The following is a 20,882-nucleotide window of genomic DNA, read 5'->3' on the forward strand; positions in this document are numbered from 1 at the left end:
AAAAATAAGATTATAACGTTTAACCAGCGACCAGTCTCTGCGGTAAACTTTAGTAGAACTTGAGAACTTAGGCAACAACAGCGACTAAACATGTCGTTATTTGTGCGCTCAGTCAGTTTTATTTCTATTTTTGTATCAGTCAGTTTTCTTTGTTTTAATGGATTTTATTTTAAGTTAATTTTATTCTTAAGTTCTACTAAAGTTTATCACAAAAACTGGTTTTTGGTTAAACGTTGTAATCTTGTTTTTTTTCTACATAAAATTTTGCATGAAATCCGTTATGATTACCAATGGAGCGACCGACATAACATCGCGGCCAAGCCGCGTAGTCGGAAGAGAACAACTCCCTATAAGTGCAGCTGATGCATCAGGTGCAGTACGTCTTGTGACAAGCTGTTGTTGCTCGCCGCTCGACGGGGGGGGGGGGGGGGGGGGTGGGGGACATCTACGCAAAAACAACAGCTTGTCAAGACAGGCTAGATCACCTCAAACATGAAAAAAATCGCAAATGATAGCAAAAATATCGATACTTTCTGATAGAATACACTAAAATTTTCAGTAAATTCATCTTTTAGAATATTATGAAGTGGTTGAAAAGACTTCTTCAGGCACTAGCAACCAAGCAGCTAGTCAGTTACGGTGTTCCTAGTAACAGCTATTATAAATAATGTATCGCCCATCCAAACATCAGGTGTGGACATTGATAGCACAAAATTCTGCTGATGAGGTGAGAAAGAGCAAAGTCTGTCTGACTCTGTAGAATTCTCCAAAGGAATGCAGGAGAGACTATATTTAGCCCCTTGACTGAGAAGTTGGAATAGCAACTTCTACGAATTCCTGGGGAAGAGCATCTACTTCCTGTTTGTCAGAAGTACTCAATTGAACAAGCAGATGTGTGAGAAGGGTTACTGTCGGTAGAGCTGGGCTAACTTACCACAATATAATTCATTTATCTATTCAATCATATTCTATCCAAGCCATTCCTTTTTTTATTGATATGTATAATAGCATGAGATGTAAATCATTTTTTCCGTAAAAATTATTATGGACTGCCCAATAAAGGTATATATATATTATTTATACTATAAATATATATTCTATAAATAGATATACTATAAATCTGTATACCTACTGTAAATGAACATACTATAAATAAATATATACTCTAAATGAATATACCATACATATATAATTATATTATATATACTGTAAACGAATATGCTATAAATATATGCAGTATACATGTATGTACTATAACTATATACATACTATAAAAGTATATACTATAAAAGTATATACTATAAATAAATATATTATATCAATAGTATATACATACAGTGATAGGTTAAAGTTACTTACCATTTTCCAGGTTGATATTTCTTTCTGAAGCCACCACAGGTCTGTTTCATGCTTCTGCACTCTTCAGGAGAGTGATGTGTACCACCTGCCACTTGTACATACATCACTTCCTGTCTCTCTCGTTATTGGTACCAGTTATTGCATTGAAGTTGCAGCGTTACGTGTCCCTATTCTGTTGGTCTCTTTGCAACTATAGACGACATAATCGCACTTTCCCTTGAATCTTAGCGTTTTAACAGCGACAACATTTTGTCAATTTTAATCTTGAAATATCCTGTTTGTCAGATCACATCAAATATCCAAAAAGTTGCAATACTTACACAGAATTAACTGAAATTTGGTGTAAGTTCGTCTTTAATGTGACTCCAACTTCGTGTTATGTTACAATACAGGAAGAATTTGAAATCCGATGTCCTTCCTGACAGACCGTAGTGAGGCTCAAACTACAAATCGGCTGCTTGGTTGCCCCCAATACGAGCCACCACTCTACACCACTACAACACTACAACACTACCACACTACTACACTACAACACTACCACACTACTACACTGCAACACTACTACACTACAACGCTACAACATTACAAAACTACCACTCTACAACACTACAACATTACAAAACTACCACACTACAACACTACAACACTACCACACTACAACACTACTACATTACTACACTACTACACTACAACACTACTACACTACTGCACTACTACACTACTACACTACTACACTACTACACTATCACACTACTACACTACAACACTACTACACTACTGCACTACTACACTACAACAACCCTAGTACTCCATTACTAAAGTTTGAACACAATGAAAGTTTTATTGAAGATTTCATAGTTGGCATTTTTTTGCATTTTATAAATCGGCCTTTGTTCTTATTTTTGGAACTAAAAACATGAGTGTTGTTGCAACGCAGTGTTGCTAAAAGTGGTGGCAAGTCTATTGTTCTGATTGGAATTCTACTTTTTTATTTTTAGCTTCATTCTTCTAGGATTAAATGTTTGACGTAAATGGCATCTGTAAGGCCTTAGCTCCTACAATCATCAATTAAAATAAAACATTCCAGATTTGACATATTATTGCTTTTTGAAAACTTCAATAAACCAGTCCTTGTGAACTCAGTTTCTGATTCAATATTATTGGATGGTTTATTCGCGACAAGGATGAATCAATATCAGTATGTACCATTTCCTTCTACGGTCACTTGTGTTATTGCCGCTGTAAAGGGAGTATGGAAAGGGGAGGGGGGCAACAGGTTCCCCTTTCCATAACGAATCTTTGTTACCATTGCTCTGTAACAAAGATTCCTTAAATGACAACCAGTCATAAATCTCCCTCAGTTGAATTTAAATTTCATACCATCACTAGCCATTTCCTCTCATTGTCATCTTGTCATCCTTGTTGATTTTTTACCTGCACATACTCTTCTTGAAATCTTTATCATAATAAAAACTATGAAAAAAGATTGCTTTGCGCAGGATTTGAACTCTCGACTAACATCATGGTAATGCAACAAGCCACAAATGCACCAATCAGTACACCTGCTAGCATTCCAGAATAATTGTACAAAATAGATATTACACATGATGATCTCTCAAGGCCCGCTAGACTGCCAGGGTACTAGTATTACATAAACTTTGTTGTTTCGTTCATGAAACTTTTGTTTTGTCCTGTTACAATTAGTTTCAGTGGTCTCAGGAACAATCTAATGCATGAGAAATACCTGTAGAAGATGGAATATGATGTCTGCTGAAGGCTGGTTCACACTATATCGCCATATGTCAGTGTTGCCCTCTCGGCGATTAGTCGTCGACTGTGTGTATCGTAGACTGATAGTAGCAGCGTGGCAACGCAGATACGTCAGGAAAGATTGCAACTGTCAAACGTGATAGTTTGCCAAGCATCCAGGACAGCCTGTACAACGTGCACCTCTTCGGTGATGATGCTTGGCCATCTCGGATCAATCTATATTTTTTGCTGCGGGACTACTATGACCTCGTTTCGTGCTCGCATCGTATAATGAGAACATTAGGTCACAGACTATTCGCTGATGGAAACGCGGATGGGATTGTGATAGTGTGAACATGGACATTACAGACAGTCACCAAAGTATTGTGCTATTAACATCGACATACGACGATGTAGGGTGAACTAGCCTTTATCTTACTGCGAGCAGAGGCTGTGGTGTTTTTAAGAGCATTGTGGCAAAAACAATGACTATGGCTGGACATGTTTGAGTTCACTGACAAGGGAAGCTCAATAATTGAAAACATGCCCAGTTGCGGAAGGCAATTTAAAGGTTGACTTGCAACAAAATTCACATTACAGTTATTTGGTATCAAAAGATTCACCATGTCTTACTCTGTTGTGTTGTAAGTGCCAAATATGTGGAAAAGTGATTACAAGCTTTTAAAAGCTCAAAAGCGAAAAGCTGCCGTCAATTGGAATCTTTTTATTTCGATGACGTAACCACGAAATTTGGTTATCGCCTTGTCACGTATATTCTCACGTGAATTGAAAAGCCAATACAAAGCTCACTATAAAACTTATCGTAGTACTAGTTTATGACAAACATTTCGGGTTTTACCGAAGACCCCGTATCCAATATAGATGCTCGCTACTTTACAGTTTTGTTTCGGCATTATTCAATCGTCAAGTCGTAATCTAATCATGTGACACAATACTTCGCAAATAATTTTTGCAGCACTTTTCGATTATCACAGGTGACCAACAGGCTCGTCATGATTATCAGACAATGATATGTACTCATTCGAAGTAAGGTTAAAAAGTTTAACGATTTTTTACGGTAAGTTATAAGATATCAGTGCTAAAAGTGACAGCATTACGATGACGATAACATAGAAACGTAAGATCAATAGACATAGTTTTATTGAATGCGTGAAGTATATTTGTGAAAATATTTCGACGAATAAAGTTGCAAGAAAGTGTAAACAGAAACAATCTCTCAAAACTACATCACATTTGAGCCGTTTTGGAAAGGGAATCCAAACTACGGCCGTCTCGTTGGGCTGCGATTGTCTGTTCGTTTTTGAGCTTTTAAGAGCTTGTAATCACATTTCCACATATTTGGCACTTACAACACAACAGAGTAAGACATGGTGAATCTTTTCATATCAAATAACGGTAATGTGAATTTTGTTGCAAGTCAACCTTTAAGGCTGGATGTCATTTTTGTCATCACCAGTAGACTTTTTTGGGATTTAAACCACAGCCTGTTGTTTACATGTCGTTCATTCTAGACCACTAGACAATGGCTGCTCACAATAATCTAACAGATAACCACGAGAAACTATCGTATAAGTACGCTATGCTATCATCGTAGTGGCAGACTAGTTAATGGAATATTTGTGGCTAGGTTGCCGTCGTATATTCGCGTATATTTACGTAGGTGTATAAAGTTCTGTGACATAAAAAAATCTTCACCTTTGAGTTCATGACTTTTTTTAGCACTTGTTTGTACTCACTTAACTAAAATGATTTTGCCTCAAGCCAAGTTCCTCCAATGAAAAAAACCAACTACCGTATTACCAATGCCCACCTCCAACCTTTTATCGAGTAACTATGGTTATTCTGTTATACAATGTACTTAAACATGTTACAACAAACTGGTACCCTGGAAGTCAATTGTGCTGTGAGAGATCATCAGGTGTCCCGATGAAGCACAATGGATAACTGTGCAGGCACAAGAGTGTAGGGCTGTTAAGCCGAAGGTCATTAGTTCAAATCCTGTTCGACGCAATCCTTTTTTCACACTCTAACCGTGGCCAATGAACTTGGCTCTTATTAAAGTAGAGACTAGCAATCCTGTGAGCCATGAGAGACCATCATGTGTACTAATTGTGCGCACAATTATTTTACTAAGCAGTGGTGCAGTTGGTGATAAGCCGAATATATGAGTTTGATTCTCGTATGATGCGTCGTTTTCTTAACACTCTAAACACGGCTTCGAAAAGACGGACGGACGAATGGACAGGCAGATACAGCTCTTATTATAGTAAAATTTTTAGTAACCTTTATATATTTTGTTTGCTTGATCATAAATGGTAAAGTAAAAAATGTGTTGGTGACGTGGTGATGTGGTGATTCTATGACAGAGACATCTCCTTTTTTGCAAAAGCAACAAAAGTTTTTTTCTCTATTTGAAAGTTTGCAAAAACCATTACTTTCCTTTCTATGTAGAGACTTTGATTGATTTAGTAGTTGTTTGTCAACATTAAAAGATTATATCTTAGAAGTCATCTGTAGCCTTTAAAAGTGGCTAAAATTGAACGCTTTGGTTGAGAAGAGCCTGAACAGTCAAACATCTCTGGTCATGCTCAAAGCAGCATTTGGTTAAATATATCTAAATCACGAATTTGGTTGGGCAAGTTACTGGAAATCACTTTGACAAACTTATGCTCAAATTCTCGTCGCATTCCAGAAACTTCAACTGATCGTAAATATAAGTTGGACCCAATCTGAATGCTGACTTTCTACCTGTGATCAATATATCTATAGATCTACTTTCATGTAACATTGCTAGTATCTCATTGCAGAATAAGCTAGCTAACTAGTTCATATTTGGTACTCAGTCTAACTGGAATTAATATAAAACAAATAACAGTATATGTTTGCTGTAGTTTGAGACAATGTAAGCATTCTATTATTTTATCAACCAGGTGTGTTTACTTGTTCACTGGGAACTTAGCAGCAGGAGTCAGCTCTAACAACCGCAAGGTGAGCGAAATACCGTCCTTCTGCAACTGAATATACTACGCTCTTCTTTCTAAACTCTCGCTCTTCGCTTTGACTTGTCTATCTTTCTATTGAGCTGGTCCTTAAACCATAACTGTCACGTACAGCTTTTGTCGTTTTTTTTTTAGGTAAATCAAATTAGCGCGATAACAACACTAGCTTGTGATAAAATGGCGCTTTTTTAAGCTCATTTTTCTTGGTTTTCAGCCTATTAAACATCCTGTAAAAAGCTACGAGCAATGTTAAATAGCTTATCTACCTTTCAGAAAAGACTGAGATTATTTTTAAGGCGGAATTTAGATAATAATAGGTTTTAAGACACCCATCTTTATCATTTTAAATCGGACTAAAAATCCCCAACTTCCGTTCCTAAAAAGCTGGCATGCGTCACACATTTATAGGCGGAGCTTGTTGTGTCGATTGTGTTGTTTTCGAGACCGGTATTGAAAGGCTGTAAAAAGCCTTCATGACTTTAAAAGTTAGTAGACCAATTTTTTATTTTGAGTACAAAATCGGAATCAGCGTGTCTGATTTACCTAGCAATAACGATAAAAGTTGTGCGTGTCAGTTATGGCTTAAGCATCTAAAACATTTAGGTATATCATCAACTGTGTTTAGGAATAAAGGCTGATGTCATGACAATTCAACATTTTAAATTTAATAAACTACTTGCTCTAATCTGTTGTACTTCTTTCTAAAAGCGTTGTGTCCTTGTAATCTACATTCTACTTTAGTTGACTTAAATTAAGTGGAACGACTAGTTCTTTATTATGTTAGTTGACCTAAATATGTTGAACAACTAGTTCTTTACTATGATAGTTGACCTAAAATAAGTTGAACAACTACCCTTTTATGTTCATTGACCTATAATAAATTGCAAAACCACTTTTTGTTCATGCTATTTGTCCTATCACATGTTGAAAAAACTTTTTTTTTTATGTTAGTTTACCTACAATTAGCTGATAGACTAGTTTTCTGCTGTGTTGGTTGACCTCTAAAAAGTTGAGAGACTAGTTGTCTTTCAGTTTTGTTGACCTATAAAATGTGGATAAACTACTTTGCTTCTTTTTTTGGTTGACTTATAATTAGTTAATAAATTAATTCTTTTCTACTTTAGTTGATGAACTCGTAACAAAATCAAGCCTTCCAACTGATTGGCTAAAGCAAAGTTGCGGTTGTCTCAATCAAACTCAACTGTTTATCAAAACAGCTGCAGGCAGAGTTAAAAGTTCTTTGAACTATCAATATCTGAAAATCATGGTTCCAATTTTTTGGCGCTTCTGAAAGAATCTTTTCAAGCGGTTGCTAAAATTAGTTAGAAAACTGAAGCAAGCGAAATTATGTGGCAGTTTGTTTGGTTGGATCAAAGTTCAGATAAATAAGCAAATATGTAAATACTTGGCTAATAGATTATACAATTACCTTAATAGCTGTGGAATAATTGGCAGAGGCCCACCTCATTAGTTGATAGATCTAGCTGTCACATTTCACGTGTTATGCCAAAAGAAATATTTTTATTAGTAGGCAAAAATATTATCTGTGCCGTATTCTCACTCTTTGCGGCAGGAAACCAGAGCTTGATGATGTCATTAATCATTTCCTTTATACCTTAGTTGGTCATGATAATATTTCTCTTTCTTAGCAGCTAAATGTAGCTCATATTCGGAGCTTGCATCTGCCTGCTGCAACTTTCTCTGTATCATCAAAGTGAGTGTACATTGGCCAATAATCTGTCAATAATCTATCAATAATATGTCGATAATATGGCGATAATCTGTGATAATCTGTTGATAATCTGCCTATAATATGTCAATAATCTGTAGATAATCTGTAAATAATCTGTCAGGTAATTTAGGGTAGGAAACCTGTAGTAAGTAGATAACTTCAACAAAACTACTAAACTATTGGTTTTTAGTGTAGATTTTCCCAAGTATATAATAAAACCTACAATAGCCTACTGTGTTAAGATCTCTGGAAGGGGTGTTGACTTAAAGTACTCCTTGTTACGCAGTTTTTTTTATTTGGTAATTGTTAAAGTTTATATCAACTACTTTAATAGAAAATGAAGGTCACAGTATTTTTCTGTTTTATTACTTTATTGGTAATACATTTCATTTCAAGCAGAAATCCTTTCCAATGTATGCCATACAAGAATTACAAAAAAGGGCAACAGTTAGTCAACCAAAACAAATAAATGATTTAGCATATAGCTTTTGACTGATTTTTTGTGACATATTGACCAATTTACACCACTGATCAATATTACACTGGCAAAAATACATTAGCCATTCTTATTGGTTATAACCACACACTGACTTTGTGAGAAAAATAGAACTTAATTTGATCAGCTCTGATTGATTGCCAAAACAAAACAACTATTTTAAAATTGGAAGAGTTCAAGTTGGCTGATTCGTCAAAAAGATTTTTAGTCAGCCAAAAATAAGTTTGGCAAAATTTATCAATCGAAAGTATGTTTGTCGAATTTATGGCCAGATCCAGAATTTAGACCAAATCTGTCTGATTGTTGGCTATTATACTTGTTGGCTGTAGAGTTGTCTAGAGAGACCTCTTAAGGATTAATTTACACAAAAACTTTTGTAGATTTTATCAGAAAATAGGCTTATCAGTATTTTTCTATCATTTGTGATTGTTGTTGATGTTTGATTAAAATTTGATTCAAGGTTAAAATCAACAAAACTTGATCGCTATTAAAACACTCAGAAGAAAAATACATGCAAAATGATGTCACTAGTTGCTATCATTGTTATAGTTGATATCAGTTATTGTGTTCAAGTTACAGCATTACGCGTCTCTGTGCTGCTGATCTCTTCGCAACATTATAATCAAATTTTCGCTTGATCTGAGCGTGTTAATCGTTGTCAAATTTTGTCGAATTTAATCTTGAAATATCCTGGCAATCAGATCACCTCGAACATCAAAAAACAATCGCATAGGAAAGAACAATACGCTTACTTTATGATAAAATTTACTAAAGATTTTATGCAAGTCCATATTCAAGACATCCGCATAACACCTCAACTTGAGAGCATTCTGACTGTCAGACTTTTACTAGCGTTAGTTTGTTCATCTCTGATAATACACTCTTGCAAACATTGGTGCTACCCAAAATGACTGTCTGACCTAGGTGTACAGAAATATTTAGAAAACATTGTGCAAACCAGATATACATGTAATACGATACGATATACACCATATATATTTTTATGTCATATATACAATATATATATGATTATGATGTGATATAATAACATGGCACAATTTTAATTCAAAGAAATGATTCAATAATAACATAGCACAACATATAACAAAATGCATTATAATAAATTTCAATGTGTAAGGAGGGTTGCTTGAAAAATCCCTACAACACATGGCCATATATGGAAAACAAGACCATAACTTCACTGATTTGTTTACACCTGTACTTGCAGAGCCTTTGATGAGAGCAATGTGGTCACAAAGATTGGCAATCATTCTATTGGCAGTAGTCAGTGTGGAGTGCCTCTACTGCCAGAGAAACTGCGAGTACTCAATGGCATTGTGGGCAGCTACTGTCATTGCCTCTATTGTAAAACTACTTCTTGGTATCCTGCTGAATTATAGTAAGCAACAGGCAGCTTCCGTTCAGTTAAAGGCTGAAGTACTTTAATTGGTCGATTCGAATATAGCGGTAGGCTACTTCTACTTGTGAAAAACTCTACATACAAAGTTTTCAGGTTTTGAAGCGATTTGGAAAAATATTGCCTCTTGTTACAAAAAGAAATTTCAAGATATGAAAAGCGATAATTTCAAAGAGTTGTCACTCATAGCACCCATAGAGGGAGCAGCCAAGGTGCAGTGGTTAGTACGCAGGCATACAATCAGTAGGTCAGTGGTTCAAATCACAAAAGGAACATTGATGTGACTCTATTGGAGTTTATTGCAACTTTATGTGTATAGTAACTTGTGTTCACTTTTTTATCAAATATGCAGTAATTTAGTTTTAGGGTGTATTTGTTAAAGGGATTGATGTATTTTTGTAATTCATTGAAAAACTATGCCCTGTTGTGAAGAGCGCTCAAATTTTATTAGGGCATTTATAGGGCAAAAAGCCAACAAACCGCAAAAAGGCAGCAAAGCTATAGCATTTCCAATGAAACTGACTAGATGCAAAGATGATGATCCTATTTGATTTTAAAAACCTTTGAGTTAATGGGGAGTTTGCAATCAGAAAACATTCTAAATACATCTACTTGTCACGCTTAACAAAGCAATCTCTAAAAATCTCATGACATCGGAGAGTTCAAAATGACTAGTTGCAAAAAACCTTTTGGTAGTCAAACTGACAGAGATGCCCTGATTGACAGCGACTGTCATATATTATTAATCGCTTGATTTAGTCTCAATATTACCTATTTGTTTTTGAGCTCAGACTAGGAACTGCTAGACAGGTCAGGTATTCAGATAGTTTAGGGAAGAAAACCAGTTGTAAGTAGATAACTTCAAAAAATCTACTAAACTGTTGGTTTTTCTTGTAGAATATCCCAAGCGTGTGATACTACCTACAGCAGCTTATTGTTTCTATTGTGCCTGTTGTGTTAAGAACTCGGAAGGTTTGTTTGGCTTTATACTCTCCACGTTAGTCAGCTTTGGTAAGTGGTAATTGTTATAGTTTGTATCAACTATTTAATGGAAACTGCTGATCACACTGTATATTGAAGTATTAGGATTTCATGGAAATGTTTTTGTATATGTAGATCTTTTGATGGTAAGGAAACCTTGACTTTACAAAAATCAATTCTCGGTGTACACAGTTGTATAAAGAATCACAAATTTATATATAAATATGTGGTGTTGCGTAGCATGTGGTATGTGTGCGTGGGTATTTGTGTGTGCGTGCGTGCGTGTGCGGTGTGTTTGCGCGGTGTGTTTGGGATGTGTGGGGTGTGTGTGCGGTGTGTGCGGTGTGTGTGGTGTGAATAGTACGGTGTGGCGTGGTATGACGTGAATGTGTGGGTGAGTGAGTGAGGAAGATAGTGAGTGAGTGGGTGGGTGAGTGTGTGTGGTGGTGCGGCGTAGCGTGATAAAGTTTAGTGTGAAGAGTTGCGTGTTTGTGTGATATGTGTATGATTTAAAAAAAAATTGGTTTACAAAATTCTTTCTAACTCCCTGCTATATAGTTAAAACAGCAATCACATACTTATGCTTCTCATAAGCCTACCAAGGCTTCTAATGATATCTAGCATTATATTTATAAAAATATTACATAAAGTTTTATTTAAAATCATCAGGTGCTGACGGTAATAATCTAGTACAACTAAACAAAGAAAGCTGTATGATGTCTTGATCACTATGAGAATAGACTCGTGTACACTATCACTTAAATCAATATTTAACTGCATGATAGACCACAACAATAAGCTGTTATGACGTCATTTTGCGATGAGTGCCCAGCTTAATCGATGCTCGTGACGATGCAATGGACTTTTAACTTGTTGAACTTTGACACGGATGAATGCAACTATTAGCATCTTGACTAGCTGTTTGTTGACGGCAAAGAATCTAATTTCAACAATTTTGAAGATCAATGTAATTGGCAAGCTTGGCAAAAAAACTGCACTGGTGATGAATTAATCATTATTTATGTGATGTCACGAGATCTATGTAAAAATAACAAAAGAACTTGCGATATCAAGAATGCAAATTCGTATTTTTTATTGGTTGTTGGTTAGCGATCATCGACAGGTAATCGTTCGCGGTGTGTACATCTTATCGTTGGTGATGAAGCAAAGCAGCTAATCATTGTGGTCCATCGTACAGGTAAACATTGATTTAAGCGATAGTGTGCACGGGGCCTAACATCAACAATAGCCAAACTAAGTTTCTTTTTTGAAAACTTGAAAGCTTGGTCAATAATCTTTCATTCTGCTGAATCAATGGTTTTGTTTCAATCTCTGACGCATTTCTTTCTCATATATTGAAGTATTTTGCCATGAAAACTTTTTTGCTAAAAAATTTCCTTGTTTTGCTTTCGAAAAATTTTGCTGGTGAAACGATATGTGGGACAAAACCTTTATGTAGAAATAACTGCGCAGATATTCGGTAAGTCATTTTATCAATCATTTAAAAACAGTTGGAACAGTTGCCACAAGTGTATTTATCACAGCAGCCACACACTTGGTTATAAAAACTCTCGGAACTGATAAATCAAAAATAAAAATTAAAGTTAAAACTAATAAAAACTGTAAAAACTGATAGAATCGATCATCATACAACAATTAATTTTAGATTAGTTTTTGTTTTTTGTTGGTACATAAAAATATTTTATTTGCAAAAATTACCAAAGAAACCCAGATGCAGTTTAACAGGTCTGTCAAAAAAATTGGGCTGATCTTGTGAGGCAATTTGTTATTAGGTTACTGAAACTCCGTTTACACCAGGACGATGTGTCGAAGTCGTGTTTCCAAATGAGAAAGATGGAATGCCTTCAAGTCTGTTGATGATTTGAAACACATTATTGCAAAGACAACAGAAAACTAATTTAATGTATGACTATACAAACTTAGACACCTTTTTAGCCAATAAAATACAACTTTGATATCCATTACATTTGCTTGTATTTTCAGCGCTGTTAACATTACATATCATACTATGATATTAGATATCATTGTCTAATTCCATGTTGTTCTCCATCAATGACAGCCATCAAAAACTGACAGACATAGTCTGCAGCATTTTACCGATCTTGCTTCAGTGACTAGATCAAAGCCGTCTTTACAACCGTATTTCATTCTCTGCCAAACAGACTTCGTCAACGTAGAAGCAGCTGTGATAAATTGTACTGGTGTAGCACAGCTTTGTAGATGCAAGGATGATGACCCTATGTGATTTAAACACTTGAGTACAGGGAGAGTTTGCAAACAGAAATAAGACTAAATGCATTTCCTTCTCACGCTTGGCAAAGCAGTCTGTAAAAATCTCATGATATCGGAGCATGTAAAATGACTAAATAGAAAATACACTTCGTAAGCAACAATGACTCATCATTATAGGTTTTTTGTACATTACATATAAAGTTTTTGTAATGAAGACAAAAAACTAATTAGTGGATGACCATAGACAAGCAGCTGTTGCCAACATTTAGAGCAGGGGTTCCCAACCAGGGAGGAATTCTCCCTAGGGGGAATTTTGGATATACAAGGGAGAACAGAGAGGTGTCTGGTTTGTTAAATTTTTAATTTATGGCCTGCAGCGCCGTGTGAGTTTGGGTTTCATTATTTAACATTTTGGTTTTATCTATAACACTAGTTGCTAAAAATGAGCTACTAGTCAAAACCCAGATATATGTGAGCACGTCCATCCAGATTTTGATTGGATAGTAAGTTAACGTAGTCATAGACCAAGGTTATGTATTGTTGCATGTTGTATTCGTGCTGTATAAAAATTAATAATATGTTGTTATATGTTTAGATATGTACAATAGAATTGGATTGTAACTTTTATCGGTTGTTTTTAGTCATGTGGGCTGAAACTGCATGGGGAATCAAATTTATGAAAAGGCATAATGGGGAAACTGAATGAAAAAGGTTGCAAACCCCTGATTTAGAGATATAGGATTCTTGGCTAATAACAAACAAGGTTTATTTGGTAGAGCTTAGTCTGACGACAATGTCGTTTTAAACCTGAAAAATTGTTTTAACGTTGTTGTGTGCATTCTGATGAGTTATTTCAGCAAACTTTGAAACTTGTAAATATTTTGTAAGATTCTTTAAAGATCTCAATTATTAGTATTTATTATGCACGACTTTTTCAACTCATTTTTTTGCCGAAAATCCAGCATGACGTATACTCAAATTCTTCCATTTTTTTAAATATGGCAAAAAATTGACTAATTTCTATGGGATTTTTTTTGCTACAAATGTTTTGCTGTTTTTATGGGTAGAATTATAGGATAAGCGAAATTTGGAATGTAATTTTTAAACAAAGTAAAAAGCTTTTCAACTTTTGGCAGTTTAGCGTAATCTCATTGTTAAATTTTATCATCTCATGGCTTCTAATTATTCTCACTCATACAGCGTTAGTACCATGAGAAGTGGTCGGATGTAATAACTATACGTACAATTATTCTGGAATGCCAAGAAGTGGTTGATTGGCGTAGTTGTTAGAGCGTCTGTCTACCATTCCAAAGGTTGTGAGAATGATCTTCGGTATGGCGGAATCTATTTTCCCAACCTCCAATCGTGGCTTTGAATAAATGCAGCTGTTATAGTAATGACTAGTACGCTGGCAGTCCTGTCCACTGAGTGAAATCGTCATGCGTAATAACTACGTGCGCAGTTATTCTTAGATGTGGAAAGGTGGTCTAGTGACACAGTTGGTAGAGCTCTGGGCTGCAAAGCCGGATATCGATGCGCCATTCTCGTGCGATGTATTTCTTTAACGTTGTAAGAGTGGTATTGTACAGATAAACGGCTCTTTTTATGATGAGCCAAATGCCCGACACTGCACGGGTAATATAATAATTACCTGTAACTTAATTAACTTATCATGTAAGCTAGTAGGGCCTACTTTAAATCTTTACTAAAACAGTGGCTGGTTTTCAACGAGCCACTATTACACTGGGTCATGTAATGGTATATCATACTATCTCATATTATATTACACTGAATCATGTAATGGTATATCATACTATCTCATATTATAGTGAAATATTCTATATTTTACCATGTTACAATATATCATGTTATAGCATATTCTATAGTATTCTATGTATTGTATTGTAATATTCTATATTCCATATATTACAATAATGTAATTCTATAATATTGTATTATATTACATAGCATTAAACTATGTTGTACTACGTTATGTTAAAAAATGGTTATTTATGCTATAGAATGTTGCACAATGTAGTCTCATAATATATTATAGCATTTTATTTGAGATAATTATATTATATATCATGTTTTGCTTATCCCATGACCAAACGAGCGGACGCGAAGTTTGGGAGTTTTTATGATAAATGCATGTGCACACAACTTCCGAAAATTATTCATCAACAATGAGACGAACCCTTGTATAAAACTTCATCAACAAATTTAATCATCGTTCTGTAGATTAGTTAAAGTATAATGACGATACAAAACACATATAGGCCTATTTAAATATGTTACCAAGTCTTTGTAAATTATCGAAATTCTCTAAAAACTTACCCATCTGATCGGATTATACACAAATAGACAGATTTATTTGGACGAAAATCGTTATTCAAACTTGCCAAGCCTCACTTTTATAAAAGTTACCGGAATAGTTATAAAAGACCGGAATCTGAAACGCCGAGCGAAAAAGAATAGAACGATTAAATCAAGCGCATTTCACGAAAAAATAACGTGCATGTTTTACGAGTCTATAGCATTGTCGAATTGCCGAAGGTTTTGGTGATTAACGTAGGAGTACTGAAATCGTTTCATTTTTTCCGATTTCAAATTAACTGACATTTCATACACACTTTAGTATTTGGGTGTTCTAACTGATGTCCAACGCAGTGTAAGTAAAGGAAATGATGATGATATTTTTTTCTAACGATTTTTATGAGATTACGGTATTTAATTATAAGTTTGGATATTCTTCTTGATACTTCTTGATATTGTTAGCTATGACGTTTTGAAATGTAAACAAAACTGCGCATTGGTTTTCTATTATTACTGTATTACTAAGTTTGGATATTCTTTTTGATACTTCTTGATATTGTTAGCTATGACGTTTTTAAATGTAAACAAAATTGTTCGTTGGTTTTCTATTATTACTGTATTACTATATTAATAATATTGGTTATTCTAATAATATCAGTGCATTTTACTTCTAATATTGCATTTCTCTTATTGCAGTGAGGAGAGATGTAAACATATAATATTTTCCTTTCATTATTGCTGTTTGTCATGACCAAACACTTTTTTAAATAGATTTTCTAAAAATCTATATAAATTTCACTTCTTGATATTGTTAGCTATGACGTTTTGAAATGTAAACAAAATTGTGCATTAGTTTTATATTATTACTATATTAATGATATTGGTTATTCTAATAATATCAGTGCATTTTACTTCTAATATTGGCCAATATTGCATTTCTCCTATTGCAGGGGGAGAGATATAAACATATAATCTTTTCTTTCATTATTGCTGTTTGTTGTATACAATAACACCCACACCCAGTACATTACAGCTACCATTGCAGTTATCCTATTGCACTTCAGTGTCATTTGACTGCTAATATTGCATTTCTCAACCATCAGTACCCTTTCTTTTTTCCAATATCACTTTGGTCGTGGGCTGTATGACAGTGGAATTTCTAGTATATAAAAATCTCAGTGTTTGCGATTTGTTTGTCAGTATGTCGTCCGTGTGTCCAGCTATAGCGATAAAGTTTTAGAAACGAAAAATCCGCTACACACTGGATTTGAACTCAGCAATTTCAATTTTGGAGACAAGCGAGCTAACCATAACACCTGCTTGCATTATAATTGAATAGTTGTATGCATAATTACTACAGCGGTCAAATTACGTATAACAACATTGTGCTATGCAGCTCACAACTTCACAGCTTCATGGCTTCGATGGCTCATATTATAGTAGGTTTAGCAATCTAAGCAAGCCTAAGTTACTAGCTTAAGTTACTTAAATTAGCCAGTTTTCAAATTTTTTCATTGGTTAATTAGTCAGCTTGGCTAATAGCAACTACATGTACAGTGTACATTACCTGCCACTGTTTATAAGCTGTCTGTTTTATAACCAGTACAATGAAGGGCATTCACCTAGTTCTTTGTGTTATGTCACACTACATTATGATGCATTATTTGTGATCTATTATATTGCGTCAGTTTATTTTACTATTTTACAGTTTTTGTGGATATCCATACAGTGGCAACAATAACTTCTGCTCTCGGCATCCCTGGTTGTACTTGCAAGTAAATACCTGGATGAGCTTTTTTGGCCACTCCATCCAAACCATGACACTAAGCAAGATAATGGACTAACTTATGTACAATAACTAAGCTCTTGTGGTTGCTATGTTAGTTTTAATATAGTAAAATGTTGACTGATTTCATTTTAATATTGTTTTATTGTTGTAGAAAACTTTTGTGTGATCTGATAGTTTACACGGTTGTGAATTGAATAATAGCATATCATTGCTGAACTAAAGATGTCCTGTATCAGTTAATGGTTTACCATTGCATGGGGTTTTTTAATTAGGAAAAAATTTAACCTCAAATACTCATTTACAGTAGACAAGCGGATGAAAGACACACAATCCTTCTATTAAGGAAGTGTTACGGAAGGGTACAGCTTCTAATAACATTTGAAGAAAAGTTAAAAAGGGAATATTGTCATCACTTGCAAATAAATTACTGCACTTGCCATGGTTGCAAATTATGTCTTGTCGCTAATGGAAATCTGCAGCGCATATTGTTTGGCAGTCTAGTGTGCCAGTGAGAAATCGGCAAGCGCACCGATTACACAGAGAATCACTATCTGTGCAATTATGGTGGTATTGCAAGATGAGGTTGATTGGTTGGTTGGTGGACTGGTGGTCTATGTAGCTGAAAATTAGGAGTTTGAATCTCATTAGAAGTAACATTTTTTTAACCCCCAAGCTTGGCTTCTCACAGATGGATGGACAAACGTAGCTCTTAGACTAACTGCAAATATTGAGTGCTAGTGGCGAGAGCTTGTAGCTTAGTCCATGCTTGAGTTGGAAGCTGGAGGTTGAAAAGCTAGAAGCAAAAAGGTTAGAGGTCAAGAGGCAACCTTGGAGGTAGATGGAAAGTGGTCAATGGTGGAGAGGAAGCTAACGTTTTTTATTGAGGCAAAAGTGACAAGTGGGAGGTTTGGAGCAATGAGAAAAATTTCAAGGTGGGGGAGTTATTGAAAGCAAAAATGAAAGCGGAGGTAAAAATTTAAAGGTGAAAACAAGGCTAGGGGGAGAGGTAAAAAAAGGTTGTTAGAGATATTTGGAAAATTTTAGCGGCAGAAGCTAAAGGTTAAAGGTAGAGGTGAAAGGTTAAAGGTAGAGGTGAAGGGTTAAAGGTAGAGGTGAAGGGTTAAAGGTAGAGGTGAAAGGTTAAAGGTAGAGGTGAAGGGTTAGAGGTAAAAGAGAAGTAATGTCTAAGAACAGTCAAATGTTCAATTGTTGATTTGGAGTGAAAGGGGCAGCGACAGCACCCCTGTAGAGCTGAAAGTTAATTTACAAAATATTCACACTTTACACTCTTAACAAGGAACAATAAAACATTTCACATCGCTACCTGCTATGCACTCCATCTGCTAACTGCTATATCTTCCGTGTGCAACCAGCAGCTATACCCTCTACGGCTACCTGCTCTGCCCTCCACCAGCTACCTGCCATACCCTCGCTCCACCTGCTACCTGCTATACCTTTTGTCTGCTACCTGTTACATCCTCACCGGCTACCTGTTTACTTGTTATACCTTTTACTTGCTACCTGCTACAGCCACTCTTAGGGCTGATATTAAAAAAACGCCACTCTTTCGACTCACGTGTCAAAACAGGGAAAAAAACTCATTTATCAAGATTAACGAAGCCGATTCGAATAAATTAGCTTGGTAACGACACACGTTGTCTCAATTTTGTTGTTGTCATGTGTAGGCAGGTGTCTTTCCTACTTATTGACAAATAGCATTTTACATAAAATGTTCTATACTATGTACTTGTAAGCAATTTGAAAGACCTTCCGTAGCCATATAAGTGCTGAGCATTTAATTTTGAATTCCTATTAAACCTCGTCGCTGGATGTAATAAGTGAGTCCATGTTTGTTGAGCAGTGTGATTCATATTCTGTTCTAATCGCCCTCATATTGTAACATACTTTACAATATCTCGCTAGTAATGTATAGATGAGAATATCTGTTATACATTTGATTTTTTTATTTGGTTTACAGCGGACAGGTTTTCTTGTACAGTGGGACAAGAATACGTTGAAGACAACATTATTGCATCACCAGTGTCACAACTTAATCCTCTGCATTCCATTCCCTAGTAATAATTTTTAGTAGTTTACATAGTATTAACCCAAAAAGTCAGTTTGAGAGTGGTCTAATTATTTTACAAAACAATTTTTTTTTTATTCATCTTGTTAGAGTAATTCGAATTGTTTGTCATTTAAATTTTGGAAATTACTGTGGTGCAAAGTATTTGAATTGTTAAATGAGGTAGATGACACCTGTAAACATTAAATTTAAGCTGTCACGCCATGGTTCTTTGTAAATTTATCAACTTTTTGCAAAGAAAGTGTACATATTCTCATGAACTTTTGTGGTGAACTTTCGCTTCATCTTCTATTAACACGATACGGTTTGAGTCATACTGTCAATGTTGAGATTCAGCTTTTTATAAAAATGCATTCATTTATAACACTTATCGCATATACATATAGTTATGTCAATTTAAAGATACGTGTATATGTATCTTTGAAATTTTTTATTAGATTGACGAATGTCTTTTCCTTTGAATTTAATGGTTTTTAAGTACAAAAGAGACCGTTCTCCAATATTTTTATGTGTGTCAGCTAGTAACCCAAGACTAAATTTGACTTCCGAATTTATTATGATCATGAAACTTTTGTTAAACTTTTAAAATTTTGTCATATATGTATGAGGGAACCATAAACTTCTTAGTTAGGATTTAAACACAGACTGAGTTCCCATACTATTTAGTAACAAGCTAGCAGTAAGCCTGATGATGTACGGATTAATTTCATTCTCAGGGTGGTGTTTATGAGGCTGGTTCTCAGAAACCAGATGAGGTTTTAAAACCAAATGTTATGAAATTATAAAGCACAGAAAGTGCCCGAGAAGCGATATGCTCTTCACCCACAAAACTTCCAAAGCATATGCGTGTAAAGAATGCAGCCAAATAATGTGGAAACTCATTGCGTTTAATTTTATCCAGATTTATTCCCTCTCTGTCGCATGTATGGCGCTTTATTGCGAGCCAGGTTTATTCTGAAACTAAATACACTGTGACCATCTGTGCATGGGGTTTGGCACCTGAGAAATTGTGGCTGGATGTCCTTCTTAACACCACCAAAGGTCCATGATTCGAACCACTGATCTACTGTTTATATGCCAGTGAGCTAACCACTGAACCCCGGCTGCCTCGTGTTTACACGGACTAACAGACACACACAATGATGATGTAGGATTTATTAATATGGACGGAGTCGTCTTTCTTTACTGAATGATCTTTCATCAGCAGCAGAAATACTTTTTGACTCCAGCAACTTACTATAACAAGTGTACTGTAGAAAAGCAGCATTGCAATTTCTATGTACTCTTTGTCTTCATAAATTGAGAACATCAAAAGGAAGCTACAACCAGTTGTACTAAAATGGTAAAAAATAGAAAAATCGCACTCAAAAAATTGGTTTTCCCATACTGCGGTTCAAAAAATAATAGAATAAAAAGTAGCAAGCGTATCATTTTTTTTCAAACAAAACTTGAACATGTTTATCCACGTATCAAGTTTAAGAATATTATATACTATAGTACTATACTATATTATAGTACTATATTCATCTGGCATCAACTTTTAGAGTGTCTTTGGGATTACATTAGACTGAACAAGAATTTCAAATTCGACATATGAAACATGGCCTTTGTTTAATTGAAGACTAGTAGAGTTTAGAATTGAAATAGTTGAAAACCAATTACATAATATTTGATGCACTCTCAC

General features: G+C 35.1%; 1 long non-coding RNA gene across 1 annotated transcript; it reads left to right on the forward strand.

Moving 5' to 3' along the window:
• The first annotated feature begins 6,076 nt into the window (after positions 1-6,076).
• Positions 6,077-10,771, forward strand: LOC137408228 (uncharacterized). Its single transcript, XR_010980056.1, has 3 exons — positions 6,077-6,117; positions 9,585-9,755; positions 10,671-10,771. It is a non-coding gene; the product is annotated as an uncharacterized lncRNA (long non-coding RNA).
• Positions 10,772-20,882: the final 10,111 nt, after the last annotated feature.

The sequence above is a fragment of the Watersipora subatra genome, chromosome 11 (assembly GCF_963576615.1).
Source record: "Watersipora subatra chromosome 11, tzWatSuba1.1, whole genome shotgun sequence".
NCBI classification, from domain to species: domain Eukaryota; kingdom Metazoa; phylum Bryozoa; class Gymnolaemata; order Cheilostomatida; family Watersiporidae; genus Watersipora; species Watersipora subatra.